The 23,605-nt window shown below is 46.3% G+C and overlaps 1 protein-coding gene across 2 annotated transcripts in view; it reads left to right on the forward strand.

Moving 5' to 3' along the window:
- Positions 1–23,605, forward strand: part of LRP1 (LDL receptor related protein 1) — a 1,410,884-nt gene that overhangs the window by 608,478 nt on the left and 778,801 nt on the right. The gene's annotated exons all lie outside the window — the stretch shown is intronic.

A 23,605-nucleotide genomic window follows, 5' to 3' on the forward strand; every position in this document is an offset into this window, starting at 1 on the left:
GATTGAGTCAAAACAAACTCAAACTCATACTGATAGCACCAACATGGGCAAGACAACCTTGGTATACCACACTACTAGACCTGTCAGTAGTACCTCATGTCAAACTACCCAACAGGCCAGATCTGTTAACACAACACAAACAACAGATCAGGCATCCAAACCCTGCATCGCTGAATCTAGCGATTTGACTCCTGAAATCCTAGAATTTGGACACTTAGGACTCACTCAAGAGTGTATGGAGGTCATAAAACAAGCTAGAAAACCTTCCACTAGACACTGCTATGCAAGTAAATGGAAAAGATTTGTTTGTTACTGTCATAATAATCAAATTCAACCATTGCATGCATCTCCAAAAGATGTGTTAGGGTATTTACTACATTTGCAAAAGTCAAATCTAGCTTTCTCTTCCATAAAGATTCATCTCGCAGCAATATCTGCATACCTGCAAATTACTTATTCAACTTCCCTATTTAGAATACCTGTCATAAAAGCGTTTATGGAAGGACTAAAAAGAATTATACCACCAAGGACACCACCTGTTCCTTCATGGAACCTCAATATTGTCTTAACAAGACTCATGGGCCCACCTTTCGAACCCATGCATTCTTGCGAAATGCAATACCTAACGTGGAAAGTTGTATTTCTCGTTGCCATTACATCTCTAAGAAGAGTAAGTGAAATTCAGGCGTTTACTATACAAGAACCATTTATTCAAATACACAAAAATAAGGTAGTTCTAAGAACCAACCCAAAATTCTTACCAAAGGTTATCTCACCGTTCCACTTAAATCAAACGGTAGAATTACCAGTGTTCTTCCCACAGCCATACACAATAGCTGAAAGAGCAATACATACATTAGACCTCAAAAGAGCACTAATGTACTACATTGACAGAACAAAACTAATTAGGAAAACAAAACAACTATTTATTGCATTTCAAAAACCTCATACAGGAAATCTAATATCAAAACAAGGTATAGCCAGGTGGATAGTTAGATGCATCCAAACCTGCTATCTTAAAGCAAAAAGAGAGCTGCCTATTACACCAAAGGCACACTCAACCAGAAAGAAAGGTGCTACCATGGCCTTTCTAGGAAATATTCCAATGAACGAAATATGTAAGGCAGCAACATGGTCTACGCCTCACACATTTACTAAGCACTACTGTGTAGATGTGTTATCTGCACAACAAGCCACAGTAGGTCAAGCTGTACTAAGAACTTTATTTCAAACTACTTCCACTCCTACAGGCTGAACCACCGCTTTTGGGGAGATAACTGCTTACTAGTCTATGCAAAGCATGTGTATCTGCAGCTACACATGCCACCGAACGGAAAATGTCACTTACCCAGTGTACATCTGTTCGTGGCATTAGTCGCTGCAGATTCACATGCGCCCACCCGCCTCCCCGGGAGCCTGTAGCCGTTTGGAAGTAATCTTCAACATTTGTACATTTGTAAATATATTATTTTAATCTTCATTTTGTACATACTTATTCATTCCATTGCATGGGCACTATTACTAGCATACACAACTCCTACCTCACCCTCTGCGGGGAAAACAATCTAACATGGAGTCGACGCCCATGCGCAATGGAACCAAAGGAGGAGGAGTCCCTCGGTCTTGTGACTCGAAAATACTTCTTCGAAGAAAAACAACTTGTAACACTCCGACCCAACACCAGACGGCGGACTATGCAAAGCATGTGAATATGCAGCGGCAAATGCCACGAACAGATGTACACTGGGTAAGTGACATTTTCCTTCCTTTCCACCCCGCTGCACCTTCCACTAACATCAGGACGGATAACAGAGGACCACTTGTCTGTCCTGCAGTAAAATGTTTGTAGGAAGTTGGCTCTGTATGTGCTATTTCAAAGTAAGGAATAGCATGCACAGAGTCCAAGGGTTCCCCTTAGAGGTAAAATAGTGGTAAAAATAGATAATACTAATGCTCTATTTTGTGGTAGTGTGGTCGAGCAGTAGGCTTATCCAAGGAGTAGTGTTAAGCATTTGTTGTACATACACATAGACAATAAATGAGGTACACACACTCAGAGACAAATCCAGCCAATAGGTTTTTGTATAGAAAAATATCTTTTCTTAGTTTATTTTAAGAACCACAGGTTCAAATTCTACATGTAATATCTCATTCGAAAGGTATTGCAGGTAAGTACTTTAGGAACTTTAAATCATAAAAATTGCATGTATACTTTTCAAGTTATTGACAAATAGCTGTTTTAAAAGTGGACACTTAGTGCAATTTTCACAGTTCCTGGGGGAGGTAAGTTTTTGTTAGTTTTACCAGGTAAGTAAGACACTTACAGGGTTCAGTTCTTGGTCCAAGGTAGCCCACCGTTGGGGGTTCAGAGCAACCCCAAAGTCACCACACCAGCAGCTCAGGGCCGGTCAGGTGCAGAGTTCAAAGTGGTGCCCAAAACACATAGGCTAGAATGGAGAGAAGGGGGTGCCTCGGTTCCGGTCTGCTTGCAGGTAAGTACCCGCGTCTTCGGAGGGCAGACCAGGGGGGTTTTGTAGGGCACCGGGGGGGGACACAAGCCCACACAGAAATTTTACCCTCAGCAGCGCGGGGGCGGCCGGGTGCAGTGTAGAAACAAGCGTCGGGTTTGCAATGTTAGTCAATGAGAGATCTCGGGATCTCTTCAGCGCTGCAGGCAGGCAAGGGGGGGGTTCCTCGGGGAAACCTCCACTTGGGCAAGGGAGAGGGACTCCTGGGGGTCACTTCTCCAGTGAAAGTCCGGTCCTTCAGGTCCTGGGGGCTGCGGGTGCAGGGTCTCTCCCAGGCGTCGGGACTTTGGATTCAAAGAGTCGCGGTCAGGGGAAGCCTCGGGATTCCCTCTGCAGGCGGCGCTGTGGGGGCTCAGGGGGGACAGGTTTTGGTACTCACAGTATCAGAGTAGTCCTGGGGTCCCTCCTGAGGTGTTGGATCTCCACCAGCCGAGTCGGGGTCGCCGGGTGCAGTGTTGCAAGTCTCACGCTTCTTGCGGGGAGCTTGCAGGGTTCTTTCAAGGCTGCTGGAAACAAAGTTGCAGCCTTTCTTGGAGCAGGTCCGCTGTCCTCGGGAGTTTCTTGTCTTTTCGAAGCAGGGGCAGTCCTCAGAGGATGTCGAGGTCGCTGGTCCCTTTGGAAGGCGTCGCTGGAGCAGGATCTTTGGAAGGCAGGAGACAGGCCGGTGAGTTTCTGGAGCCAAGGCAGTTGTCGTCTTCTGGTCTTCCTCTGCAGGGGTTTTCAGCTAGGCAGTCCTTCTTCTTGTAGTTGCAGGAATCTAATTTTCTAGGGTTCAGGGTAGCCCTTAAATACTAAATTTAAGGGCGTGTTTAGGTCTGGGGGGTTAGTAGCCAATGGCTACTAGCCCTGAGGGTGGGTACACCCTCTTTGTGCCTCCTCCCAAGGGGAGGGGGTCACAATCCTAACCCTATTGGGGGAATCCTCCATCTGCAAGATGGAGGATTTCTAAAAGTTAGAGTCACTTCAGCTCAGGACACCTTAGGGGCTGTCCTGACTGGCCAGTGACTCCTCCTTGTTGCTTTCTTTGTTCCCTCCAGCCTTGCCGCCAAAAGTGGGGGCCGTGGCCGGAGGGGGCGGGCAACTCCACTAAGCTGGAGTGCCCTGCTGGGCTGTGACAAAGGGGTGAGCCTTTGAGGCTCACCGCCAGGTGTCACAGCTCCTGCCTGGGGGAGGTGTTAGCATCTCCACCCAGTGCAGGCTTTGTTACTGGCCTCAGAGTGACAAAGGCACTCTCCCCATGGGGCCAGCAACATGTCTCTGGTGTGGCAGGCTGCTGGAACTAGTCAGCCTACACAGACAGTCGGTTAAGTTTCAGGGGACACCTCTAAGGCGCCCTCTGGGGTGTATTTTGCAATAAAATGTACACTGGCATCAGTGTGCATTTATTGTGCTGAGAAGTTTGATACCAAACTTCCCAGTTTTCAGTGTAGCCATTATGGTGCTGTGGAGTTCGTGTTTGACAGACTCCCAGACCATATACTCTTATGGCTACCCTGCACTTACAATGTCTAAGGTTTTGTTTAGACACTGTAGGGGTACCATGCTCATGCACTGGTACCCTCACCTATGGTATAGTGCACCCTGCCTTAGGGCTGTAAGGCCTGCTAGAGGGGTGTCTTACCTATACTGCATAGGCAGTGAGAGGCTGGCATGGCACCCTCAGGGGAGTGCCATGTCGACTTACTCGTTTTGTCCTCACTAGCACACACAAGCTGGCAAGCAGTGTGTCTGTGCTGAGTGAGAGGTCTCCAGGGTGGCATAAGACATGCTGCAGCCCTTAGAGACCTTCCTTGGCATCAGGGCCCTTGGTACTAGAAGTACCAGTTACAAGGGACTTATCTGGATGCCAGGGTCTGCCAATTGTGGATACAAAAGTACAGGTTAGGGAAAGAACACTGGTGCTGGGGCCTGGTTAGCAGGCCTCAGCACACTTTCAATTGTAAACATAGCATCAGCAAAGGCAAAAAGTCAGGGGGCAACCATGCCAAGGAGGCATTTCCTTACAATGTTTAAGCCCTTTCACTGAAAAGCTGATAGAGACAGTTCTGGCATCTGATGTAGGAGTTGGGCATTACTGCTACTTTCTGGTGCTGAAGAAGGGCAGAGGCTTTCATCATATTTTAGATAATCTCCCTCAACGCTTTCCTGTGGAAGGACAAATTGAAGATGCTCACACTAGCCCAGGTCCTGCCTGTCCTATACCGAGAGACTGGATGGTGGTGTTAGACCTACAGGACACCTATTTCCCTACTCTCATCCTGCAGGTGCAGAGGCACTAATGCAGTTCAATGGCCAGGAGCTTTTTCTGCTCACAGTGCCCCCTTTGGGTCTCACCAGTGCCCCTCCGATCTTCATGAAAGTGATGGTGGTGGTTACAGCACACTTTTGGAGGTCGGGGGCACTAGTCTTTTCCTCCTTTGACAAGTGGCTGTTGAAGGCACACTCACCCAGGCAGTCGTAAACCACTTCCAGACACCTGCAAACCTCTTTACATCATTGGTGTTCACCGGCAACTTGCCAAATAACACCTGATTCCTTCACAGACATTTCCTTTTATTATAGCCATTCTGGATTCAGTATGGTTTCACACCCTTCCACTGGAGTGGAGAGTCCAAGACATTCGGGCTATGATCCTGATGTTTCACCCCCTGTCTTTGATCTCAGTGTGGATGACTTTGAGGCTATTGGGATTGCTGCTGTCATGCTTTCTGCTGGTGAAACATGCCAGAATGCATATGTGGGCACTGCTGTGGGACCTAAATTCTCAGTGGGCACAGCACCCAGGGAATTTGTTAAATTTTCCAGCTATTACAGGAGACTACAAAAGCCCTTCAGTGGTTGTTGCTGAACTGCAGTTGGGTCAGTAGCATACCCCCGTACTTTACCCGACTCAGATTTGACAGTGGTGATGCATGCATCACATCCGGGATGGGGAGGTCCCATGAGTGAGAGTGGATATCAGAGGCCTTTGGTTCTCCAACAGAATCTCAACTCCACATCAGTTTGTTGGAATTGAAGGCGATTTACTTGGTATTGAAAGCCTTCCTGCCCACCCTCAAAGGGGGACTAGTACAGGTGCTCATGGACAACACCACTGTCCTGTGGTACTACAACAAGCTGGGGTGGGGTGATTGCTTGGATCTTGAGTCCTGTGTAAGGAGGAGCTACATCTCTAGAAGGGTCTGAACCAGTATGGAATTTCTTTAGAGATGAACCATCTAGCCGGATGTGTAATTGCCATTGCCATCAAACCCAACCACCGATGCCTAGTGGACCACAAATATATTGCAAAAAACATTGGGTCCTCAAGGAGGAAGTATAGCCCTTCACTCCCACAGCAATGTTTCTATCAGTCTTTCATCACAATAAGACTGTTATGTAATTCATACATTTACACAACAATCTTGTACACCCAGGTCCGAGGGTTACTGGGTTTGCCCCTTTTTTCAGTTAGTGGACCACAAATGGCAGTTACCGGAGGTGGTGCAGGGCGTCTTCATCAGTGAGAATCCTCACTTTAGCAAGTTGGAGCTCCCAAGAACGCACTCTGAGATGCATTTCTCATAGGGTGGAACATAGTATTCTGCTGCTGACTTTCCTGCCTCGGGTTCTGCACAAGATCAGGAATGACCAGTATATCACTTTACAGTATATTGGTGTTTTACAAAGCAGAACCTGTTTTTTTCAGTTCCTGACAGTAAAAACCCTAAATTGTTGTTTTTACTGTAAGAGAGGATGATAACCCCATTGGCAAGTACAGAGCAACATGCTGACACTTCAGTCTTGCTAACTTCTGAATGGGACTACTGAAGTTGGTACTATAGCATATCAAAAGAATCAATGCATTAAATCCTAATTTAATGGTTACATCAACTTTAATATTACTGGTGGGCAAAGTGCAACTTAGCAAGTTGCCACTTTGGTTGCCCAAGGTTTTCAATTACAGTTTATGGTTGCACACAAAGACTTTCCTCACAGACATCCTTCTGCCTTTCTGGGGAGATGTGTGAACACCTCCCAGGAAAGGACACAATAGGGGCCTGCTGTTGGTTCTTCAGAGCACTCAGGGATGAGATGAATGAGCTCATAAAACACCTGCCTTACAAATTTATGCAGAGAGAGAAGAGCTTAGTAGCAGAGGATAGAACCTTCTCAAATGCCACCATCAGGGTCACCCTGGAAAATGTGGATACTGCTGATTCGGGCATTAATATTAGTGTCTTGATCCGGCACAACGCATGCCTCCACATTTTGAACTTAAGCCCCAAAGTTCAGCAGCATTTGTTCACCCTGCCCTTTGATAGGGACCATATTTTAGATCCCCATGTTAATCAAATGCTAGACTGAATGAAAAAAAGACATGGCCAAGGCCATGGGTGTCTTCTAGACTTCATACCTAAAGGCTCATTTTAGAGGCACTAATACAGGGCTGGTTCCAAAACCACCACACACTGGCCTACCTCTTCCTATCAGAGACAGCAGCAGCAGACCTACCCACAGTACACACAACGGGACTATAGTAGGGTTAACTATAGGGGAAATAATACTACAGTTAGGGGTAAAGGGGATTCTGTCAGAGTGCCTCCAACACCAAACATTGACTCCCTCCACCTACACCCCGATTACTTAACACCTGTCGAGTGAAGAATATTTCCTTCCATGCTGGTAGGTAATTATATCTGACAAGTGGGTCTTAGCTGATTTTTTGCCAAAGCTACTGCCTTGAACTTCTCACACACACCCCACCCAACATCTCATTCCGCAAACACAGCCTCAGCAGAAAGCATCTCAACCTCCAGGAAGACGTCCAAGTCTCCTTCTGAAAGAGGCTTTAGAATAGTCCCTCTATGCTCCCCCTGCCATCGACAAGATTTGCCCTCTCTACTTCCTAATTTTCAAGGACAGCTCTCTCAAGCCCATCCTGGACCTAAGGCCCCTAAACCAGTACATCCTGTCTGAACACTTGGACTCTGTAATCCTACTGGATGTCATCCCTCTAAAGCAGTAAGATACCTTCATGATGGCTTTAGACTTCAAGGAACCTACTTCCACATTAACTGATGCTACTAGTGATTTGTGGTGAGTGACTGTTGTTATCAGTTCAAAGTGTTACCATTCAGCATCAAGACTGCCCCAAAGGTCTTCACCAAATGCCTGGCAGTGGTCAACTTACATTGAAGGAGCAAAGGCATCCTTATCTTCCCCTACCAAAATGATTGGCTAATCAAGAGCGCAAGCAAGCCAGTTCTTAGTGCACTCCAAGGCTACCATCTCCCTCTTGCACAGGTTTGGGTTCACCACCAATGCCATCAAGTCCCATGTGTTAGCCCAGCAGATACAGCCTTCTCTGGAGTCAACACTAAAATCAGTCATGAGCAAAGACTCTTGTCTTTTTAACAGCTAGTGCCTCTTTTTCAGCCAGATTGTTACATTACAGTCTGCACCTCCTTGGCATAATGGCCTTATGCATTACCATAGAGCCCCAAGCAAGGCTGCATATGTAAACATTGCAACGGTGCCTCTCTGCACAATGGTCACAAGCGTAGGCTTTAGTGAAATATCTAGTGTTGGTAAGGGCCAGCATGTATCACTCTCTTCAGTGGTGTAACAGCAACAGCCTGTTGCAGGGCAGGACTTTTCTAGAACCTAACCTGGAAATCACCATTACCACAGATGCCTCTCATTCTGGTTAGGGAGCACATCTCATTTTCACTACAATCATGGGACTGTGGGCCCCACATCAACAGGTCCATCATAAGAACTACCTTGAGTTGCTAGCAATCCATTTTGCCATCAAAGCCTTCTTCCCACTCTTTCAGGGCAACGTTGTACTAGTCAAGACAGACAATTCTCCATCCCTTTCCTTGTTTGCTCAGAGCAGTTGGCATTGGGCACTTAGTCACCTCATTCAACTGATAGTAGGATACTGTCTCGAAGTGGACAGTGACCTTGCAGGTTTGCAGGACACACCAACAAGTCTACTAGTGGGAACTCCCCTTACAAGTCCTCCACAGCTATTTACACAGCCGGGACACCCTGGAAATATGCCTCTTTCCCACCCCAAATCTGACCCTGGGTCGGTGGGCAATGCTCTGGATCAACTAGTCATGGATATTTCCTTACTATCCCCCCTCTTCTGCTCCTTCATTTGTAGGGCAGAAGATGCAGCAAACTTCTGACTCTCATCTTAGTAGCCCACACTTGGACCAGACCGCCCAGGTACTCCACATTCCTCAAAATATCCATCAATCCCCACAAGAGACTCCCCAACAGGCTGAACCGTCTCACCAGGAGCTAAGGCCAGATAAGGCATGCACAACAAAAGCAACTCTATCTAGTAATCTGGCACCTGAGGTCATAGAGCATAGTTGCTTATATCTCCCACAAGCATGTATGGGCATCTTGTGCAAGGCCCGTAAACTAACTTCACTTGCTTGTTATGCAGCCAAGTGGAACAGATTTGTTCACTACTGCATTCCTAGACACCTGACCTGGACGCCCTAAAGACCTGCTGTCCAGGATATCATATGCTGTTAACTGCAGATCCAAAAGTCAGGCCTCACTTACTTTCATACACCTTCAATTAGTGGCTGTTGCTCCCTATATGCAGAATAGAGAGCAGTCCTCCCTCTTCCGAACACCCTTTATTAAGGCCTCTATGGAGGCTCTCAAAAGAGTCACCCCCTGACCTCTCTCCCAATTCCAGAGTGCGACCTCAATGGGGCCCCCTTTTGTAATATTATGTTGTTACACTGATTTGTGTAGCACACTAATCATCCAAGAGGGTATCCAAGCACTTGGGCAGGCGTGGAGTTGTGGTATGGAAGGTGCCTATACAAAGAGCCAGGTCTTTCCTTGTGAATAGGGAGCCAGTGAAGTTTCTTGAGGTGCAGTGTGATGTGGGTGCAGCGTGGTAGGTCGAGTATGAGTTTTGCAGTGGTGTTCAAAATGTTTTGGAGTCGGTGTAGAAGTTGTTTGGAGATTCTGTCATAGAAGGTGTTGCTGTAGTCCAGCGTGCTGGTGATGAATGAGTGACTGTCCGTCTGGTGTTCTGAGGCCACTATCTGAAGAACTTTCATGCCATGCATAGGATATGGAAGCAGGAGGTGCACATTGCGTGGACTTGAACTTGTTATCTAGGATGATCCCTAGATTTCTTGTGTGGTCTGTGGGTATGGTTGTTTGTCCTAGCTCCAAAGGCCACCAGGTGTGGTCCCCTGGGGACGTCTTGTTGCCAAAGACCAGCACTTCTGTTTTGTCGGAGTTGAGCTGCAGGCACTTTATTCACATCCAGTCTGCTGCCTGGTCATGAAATTGGTAAAGTTGGTCCTGGTGGTGGTGGTTCCAGATCGTAAGCGAGAGGATGAGTTGGGCTTCATCAGCGTAGGAGATGATGGTGATGTCTTTTGATCGGATGATTTTGTGAGCAATGTTGAAAAGGGTAGAGCTGAGGTACGATCCCTGTGGGACTCTGCATATCGGTGTCTTGGTCTCTGATGTGAAGGATGGAAGCCTGACCATTTAGATTCTTTCCATGAGGAAGGAATAGATCCATTTGAGGGCAGATCCTTGTATGCCAATATTGTGCCCATCTCGTTGAGTCTTCTGATGAGGTTGTTATGGGAGACAGTAGCGAAGGCCTCGGAGAGGTCTAGTAGGATGAGGGTCTCTGCTTCTCCTCGATTCAGGATGGCTCGAATGTAATCAGCCACAATGAATGCTGTTTCAGTGCTATGGTTATTACTGAACCCTGATTCAGGGTTGTCTAAAAGATGGTGAAGTTAGAGATGGGTTGTGAGTTACTTGTTGATGAGCTTCTCAAGCTCTTCGGTTGAATAGGGGAGCAGAGAGATGGATCTGAAGCTGCTCAGTTGATTCAAGTCCGCTGTGGGCTTCTTGAGTAGGGTGTGGATTTCTGCAAGTTTTTATTCATTTAGAAAAGTGGCAGACGAAATGGAGGTGTTGATGATGTGGGTCAGGGTGGGGCTGATTGGTGATGCTCCCAAGTAGATGCAGTGGGGGTGTGGGTCCGTTGGTGCCCCTGAGTGGATGGCCTGCATGTTTGTTGCTGTCATTTCTGGTGAGGGTTGTCCATTTGGTCAGGTGTCCGTCTTAGTTGGTGGTGGGTAGGTTAGCAGAGAGTTCTCTGGGGTTGGGTTGGTGTGTGCAGTTGCTGTAGGTGTTTGTGATTTTTCTGTGGAAGTTGGATAAACTGTGGCAGAGTTTTTGGGAGGCAGCGATGTTGACAGTGACTAAGGGCAAGGTAAACTTCTTAATGATTGAGAACCTCCAGACTTCGCCTAGTGCAGACCTATTGCCTCAACTGTGCCTACCTCACCTGGACCAGCTGTACATGGCAGGCTTTCTCCCTAGCCCTTTTGCTTTTGCTGCCTGTATGCTCCAGCAGACTTTTATCACATGGTTTGGTCATGCTCCGTGATCGCACATTATTAGACTGATATAGCACAGGAGCTCACGGAGATGCTGAGATGGGAGGTGGAACTTTCACCACAGATGTTACGTCTGAGTGTCTATGAGGGCACAGTAGGATCAAGGGTGGACTGAGCGTTCCTGGAGACAGCTACCACACTGGCCAAATGGGATATTGCAGCCTGTTGGAAGACTTCCGTGCCCCCTTTGCTGTAGCAATGGCGACGTGGAGTGGACTGGTGCGCGCAGCAGGAGAAGCCGATGTTTTAACTCAGAGGCTGCCCCTCTAAGCATGAACATATTTGGGGTAAATGCTGGGAACATTTTGGTTTGAATCAGCCACTGTAATACAGTCTGTACGACCCCTTGTGCTTGCCTTGTTTGCTCCCTTGTACTTTGTCGTCATATGTGTACTTCATCTATAAAATGTACCTGTTGTATTATCATAACTGCATGTGATGCGTTTTTCATACCAAAAATCAATAACATTGCTTATTAAAAAAAATTATCAAGAAAATCCCCTTGCAGCTGTTGGAGCTTCTTTCGATGCAGCCCACTGGTGCTTTTCTCTTGGTGTCCTGTATGTACTGGTGAACTCACCACTTTTGCCCTTTCCAGTACCTCTCCTGGAAAGTGTCTTTTCTAGTTCTAGTTACCTTTGTCATATGCATTAGCGAACTGCAAGCACTCACATAAATCCCTCTCAAGTACATATTGGCTGGGTAGTACTTAGAATGAACCCTAAGTTCCTGCCTAAAGTGGTATCCTCTTTCACCTTAACTAGACAATAGAACTCCCAGTCTTCTTTTCCCAATCATACTCTGTAACAGAGAGAGCACTCAAAGTTGAGCATGCTCTGGTGTAGTACTTTTACAGGTCTAAGCCATTCCATAGGTAAGACCAGCGCTTCATCTCCTCTATGAAACCTCACAAGGGTCAACCAGTATTCATATCCTTCTGACTCCTCTGCAATGCCAGACGCCCTTACCGGTCTGGTGCCACAGACGACTACTCCAGCTCTTCACCTGGTGCCGTTACCCACATTTTGCCACAGCCTGCCAGACCAGATGCCTTACCTCTTTTGGAGTTTCCAAAACATTGTTCCCTTTGGGAGGCTCAACTCCTCATAGAGAAGAGATTGTTTTGTGGACTCTGATCCTCCTAAAAATACCAGCCAGGACATAGATGATGGTGACGGGCAGGTCATGACCTTAGATCCAGATCTTGTGGGCTGAAAATATGATCACTCTGTAATAAAGACTGCAGCAGAAATGTTAGACCTCCAGCTCCTATCTGCAGAAAATGAGGCTAGCATTCTCACTGAAGTTCTTGTTGCTACATCACATACTACAGAGCTCCTGCTTCTCTTTAATGAGGTCCTCACAGAGCCCATTTTGGCTGTTTGGGAGAAACCTACATTCTCCATAGAGGTTCACAGGGCTACAGCATGCGCTAGAGATCAGCCCTGGCGATACAGCCTTCTTGCCTCCTCACCCATAGGCAGCTTTATAGTTCAAGCATCTTGTGCATCAAAATTATCCCCAGGCATGTTCCCTACCACCCTTTGGGATTGGGAATCCAAGAAAAAGGAGCAATATGCCAAGAAAATTCTCGGCGGGCAGTGTAGACCTAAAATCATTAAATGCATCCTGTCTCCTTTGACACTGTACACATGCTGTGTGGTACATGGCACAGACAGTCCTTCCCAACTTTCCGGACAATCTCCAGCTTCACTTTTCAGATATCAGGGATGGGCAAGCTGCAAGGAAACATGTTATCCCGTCTGGTCTGGACACTGCAGACTGTCTCCAGGACCATGAGCATGTTAATTTTTCCTCGCCACTATGGACTGAGAGGCCCAGGATTCTTTGAAGATGTCCAAGCGACCCTTATGTACCTCCCATTTTGACAGCTCATATCTCTTTGGGACCTAGGCTGATTCCACCCTGCAAACGTTAGAGAGACTACCACCGGTTTAAGACATTTTGTGGTTTATCAGGGGATCTTTTTGTTGTTTTTAGGCTGACAACACAAAGCCTCACAGAAGCAACAACAAATCAACCTGTTATACATGCAATAGAGAGACCAGGGCAAATGAAGAGGATGTACCCTGTCACCCCCTCCTCCATCTTCTTCTTCCTTCTCCCCAACCACCACAGTTAAGCAGACCTAGTTTTGTATTGTTGGATCACTGGGTGCCATTTAGAGGCTGGGCTTCCTCCTTTCCATAGGCCTAGAGAGCCATTACTAAGTTGGGTCTTGCAAATAGTGGAAAGGGGGAATTCCCTTACCTCTCAGCAGGCCCCTCCACCTTTTTCCCCATCCCATTCAGTCCTCCTGCTAGACCACCTACAGATCCTTTAACGGGGGGTGAAAATGACTGTAGTAAGGTGCAGTGGAGATTATCCCAGAAAAGGGGTGTGCTACTCCTGGAATGTTCAATTCCCCAAGAAGGATGATAGTCTGCACCCGAGCCTAGACATCTTGATTCTGAACTAGTTCCTCAAAAAGGGAAAAGTAAAAAAATGCTGCTGCCAGCATATGTGCTGCTCGTGCTGGAAGCATAAGACTGGATGATGTCTGTCAATCTACAGGATGCATTTTTTTACATTCATGTCCTGTGATTGCACAGGAAATACCATTGTTTCATGGTAGGGTCGTACATTACTAGTTTGCAGACTTTCTGTTTGGTCTGTCTTCGGCATCTACATTTTTCACAAAGGTGATGGCAGTAGTGGTAGCTGATCTCAGAATATTCCCTTACTTGGACAACTGGCCTATCAGGGATGGTGCAGGCGACAGCAGTGTTGCTGTTTGGACCTGGGCTTTTCCATTGTTAAGTCCAAATACCACCTCGTGTGCTCTCAGCGCATCCAGGACAAAGGGGCAGTTCTGGACACCACAGTGGAATAAGGACACTCAGAGTGATTTGGATGTTTCAGAATGGGATGTACATTCCATTCATAGAGGTCTTGTACCTGCTAGTTCTGCTAGCTTCCTGCACTCTGTTGGTTACGTATGCCCCTCCACTAGCTCTTCTGCAGACAGTAGTTTCAGCATGGCAGTAAACTTCAGATCTCTATCAGGATCTCCAGGAATACTGTGGCTAGTTTGCATCGGTGGCGTGTGGAAGGAAATCCGGCTCAAGGGAAGGCATTCCAACCCCTACAGACAGTGACTACAGTCAACATGGATCCCTCCAACCTTGGCTGGGATGACCATCTGAAGGAACTCAAGATTCGAGGTTTCTGGACTCCAGAAGAGAAGATGTTGCAAGCAAATCTGCTAGAGTTATGGATGTTCTGACTAGTTTCTAAGGCCTTGCTCCTATCCCTTTATGGCCAGTCTGTCTAGATCTTGATGGGCAGTACGACTACAATGCGGTAAACCAAAAAGCAGGGGGAGTAGGGTTGCACCTGATGGCCTGAGCTCAGGATCATCATATCACTAGTTGCCAGCCCTCTAGTCAGTGACTCAGTATGCAAGCTGATAGTCTCAGTCTGTGTCACCTTGTCAATCAATGGTGGCACCTTTATCCGGAGGTAGTCAATCACATCTTCAGTATCTAGGATAGCTCTCTGGTGATTATCTTTGCCACTTGCATGAACGCTCACTGTATGTTATTCTGTGGCCTGCAGTAACTACTGTAAAGAGGTTTTAGGGACACATTTCGCTTGAAGTGGAATTTTTAGCTTCACTACGCGTTTCCTCCCATACCTTTAAATCCTCGAGTCTTGAAGAAGATGCGCTTCGACCGGGACCAAGTCATTCTGAAATCCCTGGAATGACCAAGAAGGGTGTGGTATGCAGACGTGATGCACATCTCCCTGTTTCCCCAATCTGTCTCCCTCATAGGGCAGACTACCTCTTGGAGTCTGAGGAAGATGTTGTACCCCATCTTCCACACACTCACCTTCATGCTTGTAAATAGAACGAGGATAACTTGAATGGCTTTTCTATTCCTTCTTAAGTTGTGGATGTTATTTTATGAGCCCACAGACATTCTACCAAAATGGTGTTGAGGTTGGATTGAAAAATGGTGTTTGGACAACTCAATTGACCCTCTTCAAGCTGTCTATTCGATATCCTGAAGTTTGCCCTGTCATCAGCTTAGCAAGATTGCATAGTGGGCAAGGTTAAGGGCTACTTATCAGCATTTCTCTATCTACCAGATTCGCCCTTCCTCTTCCATTTAAATCGGCCATTCTAATGAGGTTTTGAAAGCTCTCACAATCTTGTTCTCACTTTATTGATGTGTTCCCCAACCTGAACATTTGTACGTTGTCTGTTTCCACTGCTTACTTTTAAAATGTGTCTACTCATTGCCATCATGTCAGCAGGACATGTGAGTGAGTTGCAGGCATTGAGTGCCAAGCCTCTCTTAACTTTGTCGTTCCTTTAGAAGCTGGTTCCTAGAATCAGGGCTGCTCTCTTGCCTCCTTTCACCTGGGACAATACATACTCTATCAGCCTTCTTTCCTCCTCCACATCCCATGAAGAAAAAAGAGAGGATTCATAGACCAGACCCCAAGAGAGCTATCTGCTTCTCCGTGGCTATAATAAGATTTTAGACTGGATGACCAACTGTTTGTCGGCTATGTTGGCAAGATGAAGAGCAAGTCATTCACAAGACTAATTCAGCTCCAGTATTTTCACAGGGTCAATTATAGCCCAGTGAGGCCAAGCAAAATAAAACTTGGCTCGGATCCACACTGCTTTTGGAGTTGGCAACACTTCATCACCCAATGCGGGAATGCTTCATGATACAGCAGTATTTGAAGCGTATTTGTGACATTGGGTGATGGGAAGACCGGATTAACAAGAGCTAAAATTGATGATACTAGGCCTGATTGATGAGTGGGTGGTGAGTAGGCATGCTACTTGACTGCTGGTAGCCATTGGTTTAGATGTTACTAAACAGGACATCATACATCACTGGAGGTCAGAGTTAGCTCCCTTGGTGACTGAATGGGCACAAGGAATGGACTATTGTATCGGGCAGAACAATTTGCATAAAGTCCACCAAGTATGGGGCCACTGGTGTGTGTACTCTGACAACATAAAATCAGAGGGGTCTTTGTAGGAAGCTGGCTCCTTATACAGAGGACCAAAAGAGATACACTGTGCAGAGTCCAGACAAATCACAGAGGTATCACAGAGTCACAAATGACATCATAAATGCTCTCATTTGTGGTAGTGTGGCAACAAAGATGGCAAACCAGGTAGACTACAGCGACTTACAGGACCAATCTCCTGGACTTGGGGTAAGTGTGAGGCAAGGTCCAAGGCCACACCAGCAGGTCACCTCCGGCAGCACTGGGGCTGCCGGGTGCAGGGTTGTGGTTCAACTTTGTGTGCCCTGTGTAAGTCTGTGGGGATTGGTCCGGTCACAAAGTTGCTGCAGGGAAGGACTGGAAGGTCAGTCCAGGGAAACCCACAGGTGGGCTCGGCCCTTAAGGTCCTCAGGCATGTGGGGACATGGTCGGTCCACTCCTCCCTGGGCTGAGGGCAGTGGTGTCTTCTGGCATGGGGTCTGGTGCTGGAGTTCCTCGTGATTGCAGGGGGGGGCTGCAGAAACAGTCTTCAGGCGTGGACCAAGGTTCCAGTCCGACCAAACCAACAGGTGGGCTCAGGTCTCATGAAGCTGAGAGACGAAGGGGACACCATTGGTTCTCTTCTCATCAGTACGGGGCAGATGGGTGCAGAGGTGCCCTGAGACATGTCTGGCCTCTGTCTCCTTGTCACTCGCGGTTACAGAGGGGGTCTGCAGAAACAGGCTGCAGACACCGTCGGGAAGTCCACAGTGGGTGCACTCAAGGTGAGCTTAGTCTGTGGAGGGCCTGAGGACCACGCTGACAACATTTGCCCACTTCATGGGCTAGGCGGTTCGGGTGCAGTGTGGGTTTCTGGTGGTCCTGGTCCTCTCAGTTCTTTCTTGGGTGCCTGCAGATGCAGGGGAGCAGTTCTTCTGGGCGCTTTGAGAAGCACTTGTGGCTCTCCCAGTTTCTTGGAGAATGCAGCAGCAAGACAGGTCAGTTGCTTCTAGAGGTTTGGGTGCAGCAGACAAGCCGGCAGGGTTGGCGCAAAGTCAGTCGTCCTCCTCGGTTCTCAGATTCAACAGGCTTCTTGTCCATTCTTTCTTTTATGTCCAGCGAAGTTCTCTTTTTTTGGTATCAGGGGTGTTCCCTAAATACTCAACTTAGGGGGCATAAAGGGGAGTGAAGGATAGTAACCAATGGATTACTCACCCTTGGAGTCACTACACCCCCAAGATGATCGCTTCCTGTGGCGAGTGGTCATCACCCTGTCCGGAGTTCCTAAAATCCACCACACACAAGATTGCAGAATTTTGTGTCCATTTCAGGTTGGTCACCCTATGGGTGTGTCCAGCCTGGAAGGGCAACATGCCTCCTGAATATCTAATTTCCCAGCTGTCCCTGTGCCAGTTGGGCCATTGGGGTGGGTGAGTCGCCATCCTCCTCTGAGGAAAGACAGTTCTGCATACCAAAGTCGATGGGCTTCTTTGAAGCTCCCTGTCTTGGAATGCAGTTTGCGGGTCATCCTGTTAGGAGAGATGTGTTAACACCCCGACCACAGCAGGCTTAGTTTCTGACCTCTAGACAGCTGAGGCTCTCACCCTGGGAGGTCAGATTCTCGTCTGTTGGTGGCAGACCGGTGAGAACTGGTCAGTGATCTTACCAGCAGATGGTAGGTTTTTCAGGGTGCACCGCTTAGGTGCCCTCTGGATGCATGTATTAATAAATCCATCATGGAATTAGTAAGGGTTTATTAATACGAGATGTTTGATACTAGTAGCTGAGGCACTTTTATTGACCAGTGTCCAGCGCATGTATTTAAAATGGCTCCTTTGGTCACTTACTATGTCTAAGAATCAAAACTAGGTGTCTTGTTTTGGGGATGGAACACTTGCACTGGGGACCTGGTTAGCAGGAACCCAGCGCACTTCAGTTAAAGTTGCATCAAACACCTGGCAAAAATTATGTGTGTGTGGTTGGTACACAGTTGTGTACTCTTGATATTTTGTGTGCCAGGGAAACTATGGATGCTGCACTAGTTTATCTGTGCTTTTTATGGTCTCTATTCTCTAATAAAGCAATACAGAGTGTTATTAAAAAGAAATCCACAACAGAGCATTATCATGCTGTATTATTTTGTGCATCAAAATATGCTGTGTCCTGGCACACAAGGAACCACTGGAGGACATCAGGCTCCTTCTACTAAAACAAAATAATTTACCTCTGCTGTGGCAAGAGGGGTACTGGTTTCATATATTTGCAAGGCAGCAATCTGGGCTTCCCTCCACAATTTTGTACAGCATTACTACTGCTTAAACTCTGAAGTGCGGTGGGGAGGTCACTTTGCGTGCTCTGTCCTTAAGGATTTCTTAGTATAACAAGGCACACATCCACCTTCTGTTTTGGTACTGCTTTGACAATATATTCAAAAGGTGAAGAAATTTGTACGTGGAATAACCATAAGACGAAAATGTTACTTACCTTCTGTAATGGTCTTTCTGGTGGATGCACTATCTACCTGCAGATTCTTCACCAGCTCACCCTCCTCCCCTCTTCATGGCTGGTAAACCCAACAAAAACATACGTTCGACCCACTTTTGCATTTGATTTCTGTTTTCCCCTCCTATCCAAAATCTCTGTAGGCGAACGTGAAGTGACAGCTATTTTGCAAGCTTTCTCTGCTAATTGACCCTGATATAGACTGACCTCTGAAACAGCTCGAGGGCTTCTGCATCCATAAGATCCTTGTCAGCACCTGTCATTTCATGTTTTCCTGTTAAGATATCCTTGTTCATATGCTGTTCCTTTGTATTTCAAAAGGCTATGAAGTTTGCAAAAGACCCATCCTGCTTATACTAGCAATCTAGATCCTGTTTAAAAAGATTATGATTAAGATTAAGATTGTGTTATGTCATTGACATTTCTATAGGGCTTTAATCCATTATAATAGAACCATAAAATCATCTTCATCCAGTTATTTGTTTTTGGACAGAATCGGAAGACCATTGTTTGCTAGTGCATGTTTAGCTGTTATGCTGACAAATTGGACGATTGCACAGGACTGTTGAAGAACTATGGTGGGCATTTTGTGTGTCTGACTAAATGCCCCAGTTAGTAAGATTAGTTTTCATATTGATGTCCATGTACATATTTTTCAAGAGTATTGCAAGTTTTGGAAAGTTTTCGTCAAATTTCTAGCAGTCTGTATGTTAACATATTTGTATTAAGTTCTATGTCCTTACAATGGCAAAAGAAAATAGAGTACACTTCCAAAGAAGAAATAAACTATGTCGCACAGGAAATTGTCATGAAAGACGATTTGTTCTCTCAATACAAAATATCACAAACGAAATAGCTTACATTCTAGTTAAGGGACATGGGTATGTGAGGTTGAAACAAGGATATCACCTTATTGTAAACATCCCTAGGTGGACTAAAGGCTGACCCCCATGTTAGAGTCATTGGATGACCCACATCAGACGTGCACATATCTAAGTGTAAGTACAAAAATCCCAGCAACAAAAAATTAAGGAAGAACCAACAAAGGGAGTGGGGGAGATAAATGGAAGTAAAACATGGGAGAAAGGACGAAGAGTGGGCTATGTTGTGTAAAGCTGACAGGATCGTCAGTGCTCTGCAGCCTGTCAATGACAGCACCTGCAATCATCCAAAATAAAATCCATAGACGTGCAGTGTATTTTCATCTTAACATCTAAGGTGGTTTGTTTTTCTGTCGGTATTTATCAAAGGAATTACATAAGCATCTGGAGCTGGAGGTAGTGTGAAGTCTTGCATACGGTATGTTACCCGTGCTTCTAATGGAATGTTCCACCATTTTTTTAAGGGGATTACAGAGGTTGATTTCTACTCCATCAGAACCACGTTGGTGCCCACTGATAATAGTTGGTCGAGCAGCATTACGTCCTGCTCAAAGAGTTCTAGTGTGGATGTGTATAATGGCGGTGCGACTGTTAAGAAGTCAGTCTTGAATGGTATCCCAAAGATGTTGTGAATGCATAGTGGTTGTGCCATTTTACAGGGGAAGAGGATGTGGTCCAGGGAACCTGCGCCATCCTCTCATCTCCAACAGTCTTCAAATTGGACAGACCTACCTTGTGTATTGTTGGAAAGTGCCCTTTTTAGACAGTCACCCCCACTTTTTGCCACTGCTACTGATGTTTTTTGATTGAAGGTGCACTGGGTTCCTGCTAACCAAGTCGCCAGAGCTCTTTCCCTAAAACAAGGTAATTTAATTGTGTAGAATTGGTACACACTTTAGCACCCCCTGTAAGTCCCTAGTAAATTAGAGGATGAGTACTAAAGAGGGTTCCGAACGACTGCAGCACATATTATGCCACCTTAGGAGACCCTCCTACAAATTGCATGCAGGCTGCATGACATTTGTGCAAACCATGAGTGAAAACATGACATGGCACAGTCCTTGTGTGCCGTGCCAGAGTCACTGCATATAATATATGTAAGTCACCTCTACAGCAGGCCTTAGAGCCCCGAGGCAGGGTGCATTACATTTTTTGTGAGGACATATCTGCATGAGCAGATATGCCTCAGTGATGTCTAGTTCTATTACTAGATATTACAAGCGAACAGAGAAGCCATATTAAGGTATGTACTGGGCACTGGTCATTGCAATTTACCCAGCTACATAATGGCTTCATTGAAACCTGTACTGTTTGGTATCAAACACCTCATCTTAATAAATCCATACTGACGCCAATATTTGATTTATAATGACATGCGCCCAGAGAGCACTTTAGAGGTGCCCCCTGAAAACCTGCTAGTCCTCTAGTGTGCTGGTTGACTAGTATTGACCAGCTTGCCACCACGGATGATTTCTGACCCCCTGGAGGTGAGAGCCAGCGCTCTGAGGCCAGAAACCATGCCTACTCTTGAGGACCATGCTATCACCTCTTCCAGCACAATGGTTAGTGAATCTGCAAACCAAGGTGAGGGACTTTAAAGTCCTACTTTTTGCCACTGGTACTGAGGTTTTCCAACTGAAGTTGCATTGGGTTCCTGCTAACCACATCTTCAGGGCCAGTGCTCTTTCCCTAAAACAAGGTAAACTAATCTAATTGTGTATTATTGGCACACACTTTAGCACCCCTGTAAGTCCCTAGTAAATGGTTCCCCTTGTACCTAGGGCATAGGTACCAAAAAGGGTCCCTAAGGTCTGCAACTTGTATTATGCCACCATAAGGATAAGGGACCCCCCTACAAATTGCATGCAGACTGTCATTGCAGGCTGCGTGACATGGTGCAAACCATGATTGAAAACATGCGATGACACACTCCTAGCGAGCGATGCCAGAGTCACTGCATATAATATATGCAGAGTCACTGCATATAATATACTGCATATAATATATATAACCTACAGCAGACTTAAGAGCCCTAAAGCAGGTTGCATTATATTTTATGTGAGGACATATCTGCATGAGCAGATATGCCCCTGTGATGTCTAGTTCAAATACTAGATATTACAAGTGAGCAGGGAGACCATCTTAAGGTATGTACTGGGCACTGGTCATTGCGATTTACCCAGCTACATAATGGCTTCACTGAAACCTGTGGTGTTTGGTATCAAACACCTCATCTGAATGAATCCATACTGATGCCAGTATTTGATATATTAGGACATGCACCGGGAAGGCACCTTAGAGGTGCCCCTGAAAGCCAACTAGTGGTGTGCTGGCCGACTGTTATCGACCAGCTTTCCACCACAGATGAGTTTCTGCACCCCTCCCCCCCCCCTTCCGCCTCCCCCCAGAGATGAGCGCTAATGCATTCAGAGGCCACCGTTCGTCTGTGGTGGCAAGCAGGTCAATACCAGTCAGCCAGCCTTTGCCGCCTTTGATATGCGACCCCAGCTTACCCCAGGCCTTGGAGATGCCACCCCCTGCCCTGAGGCCAATTTGGCAACAGGACAGATGGGAAAATAGCTATGCAAGTAGGCATGTTTCAGTACCAGGCTAGTCACACCCTTAAAATGGATTGCCTGACATGCTCCACGAAGGAAGGGTTCCACCATCTTGTTTTTGGTGAAATAAGAAATGCTGGGCAGGGTCATGCCCACTTCCCAGAGGAAGTGGTCATATAGGGCGCTTCTACCCCTGTTTCAGATTTGTGCTTGTCCACTGCTTTAAAAAATGAGGAAGGAGAGGGTTGTGGGTAACATACTGGAGAGAAAGTTGACCCATGGGGTTAGCATCGTTTTGTACAAAGGAGAAACCCTCAAATTTACTCTTCAAAACCTCTTCTTAAAATAACCCACCTCAGGTGACGACAACTCGAAGAGCTCTGGAGTTAAACGAACATCAATTGCATTTCACAAATCTGGTGAGATTAGGATTAGGTAGGAGGCAGGACCAGATGAGCACTTGAGGGATCTAAAACTACGAGTGAAAGCTTAAGACCTTGAAACTGGCATCCATGAGGCTTCAACAACACAGCCGACAAGCATTTGCAATGCAATGGGTCTCGCACTTGCTCGAGTTAGAGCTATTAGTGTTGCACATTCCTAACTGGACTTTTCTTGCCACATAAATTGAAAATGAAAAGTTAAACAGTTTACATAAGCAAGCTGATTCAAAGTGCCATGGCTGCCATGAGCGCAAAGGAGGGACACAAAATGAAAAAAGTTGACTCATAGTCAAACGTATCGGCAGTTGTGCAATTATCCATGTAGCAGGAGCAGTCTTCAAGGCGGTAACAAAACCGCCCTAAGGAGGGACAAATGTAAAGCATTTACCAATACTATAGGATTTTTGAAAGGCAAGCCCACGAGCGAGTGAATACTTACAACAGGTCAAAGCGCATGCATGCTCGACTTAATAAACATTAAGCCAGATTTAGGTCTCAGAAGGAGATTGGGAATGGACTAGAAACTGAGGGCAAGCTGACTGTGTGTGTAGACAGAGTCTATAGAGGTACATATGGTGGAGGCACAGCAACTCTGACGTGTAGTGTTGTATGAGCATCAGAACTCATTATTCTCTCGCTGCAAGAATTTTAGATTTAAATATTCTTGCCAGCACTGCACATCTTTTTCTGCAAGGACAGTGGCAGACCTAGTAACTTCACAACAGGCAAAGTACTAAATAGACTGCAGTAAAACTGATCTTTGTGTGTGAGTCATGTTGTCTCATATGTATTTTTTTCTTTTGTTCTCCTGGAATTATGGTGTTGTAAATGGTGCATAGATCCAATCTGTGCCATGCTACACAACATGTGTTGCCATTGGCGCAGATGTGAACTTGTGCATACACTGGGAATATTACAACAGTAAAACTGACCAGCAATTTCAAATTACTGTGCTTGCTTCACAGCAGGATGGCTGCGATTTGAAGATTCTGTTCACTCCCCCTTAGTCCCTTACTCCCAGCAAATGCAATGTATGACTGCACCTGCCTTTGTGAGGATGCCTAGGGGTCCTTAGGACCACTGTGCGTCTTACCTAGAGGTACCTTCCAGTGGAACAGTATCTGAGCTACTTCCTGGCTGTTGCCCACTTAGTGTGCTTTCTGCAAACTTGTGTGCTTCTGTTTTTTTCTTCTGTGATATGGAGTGTGCCCACATCCCTTGACCCCTGAC

The sequence above is a fragment of the Pleurodeles waltl genome, chromosome 4_2 (genome assembly GCF_031143425.1).
Source record: "Pleurodeles waltl isolate 20211129_DDA chromosome 4_2, aPleWal1.hap1.20221129, whole genome shotgun sequence".
NCBI lineage: Eukaryota > Metazoa > Chordata > Amphibia > Caudata > Salamandridae > Pleurodeles > Pleurodeles waltl.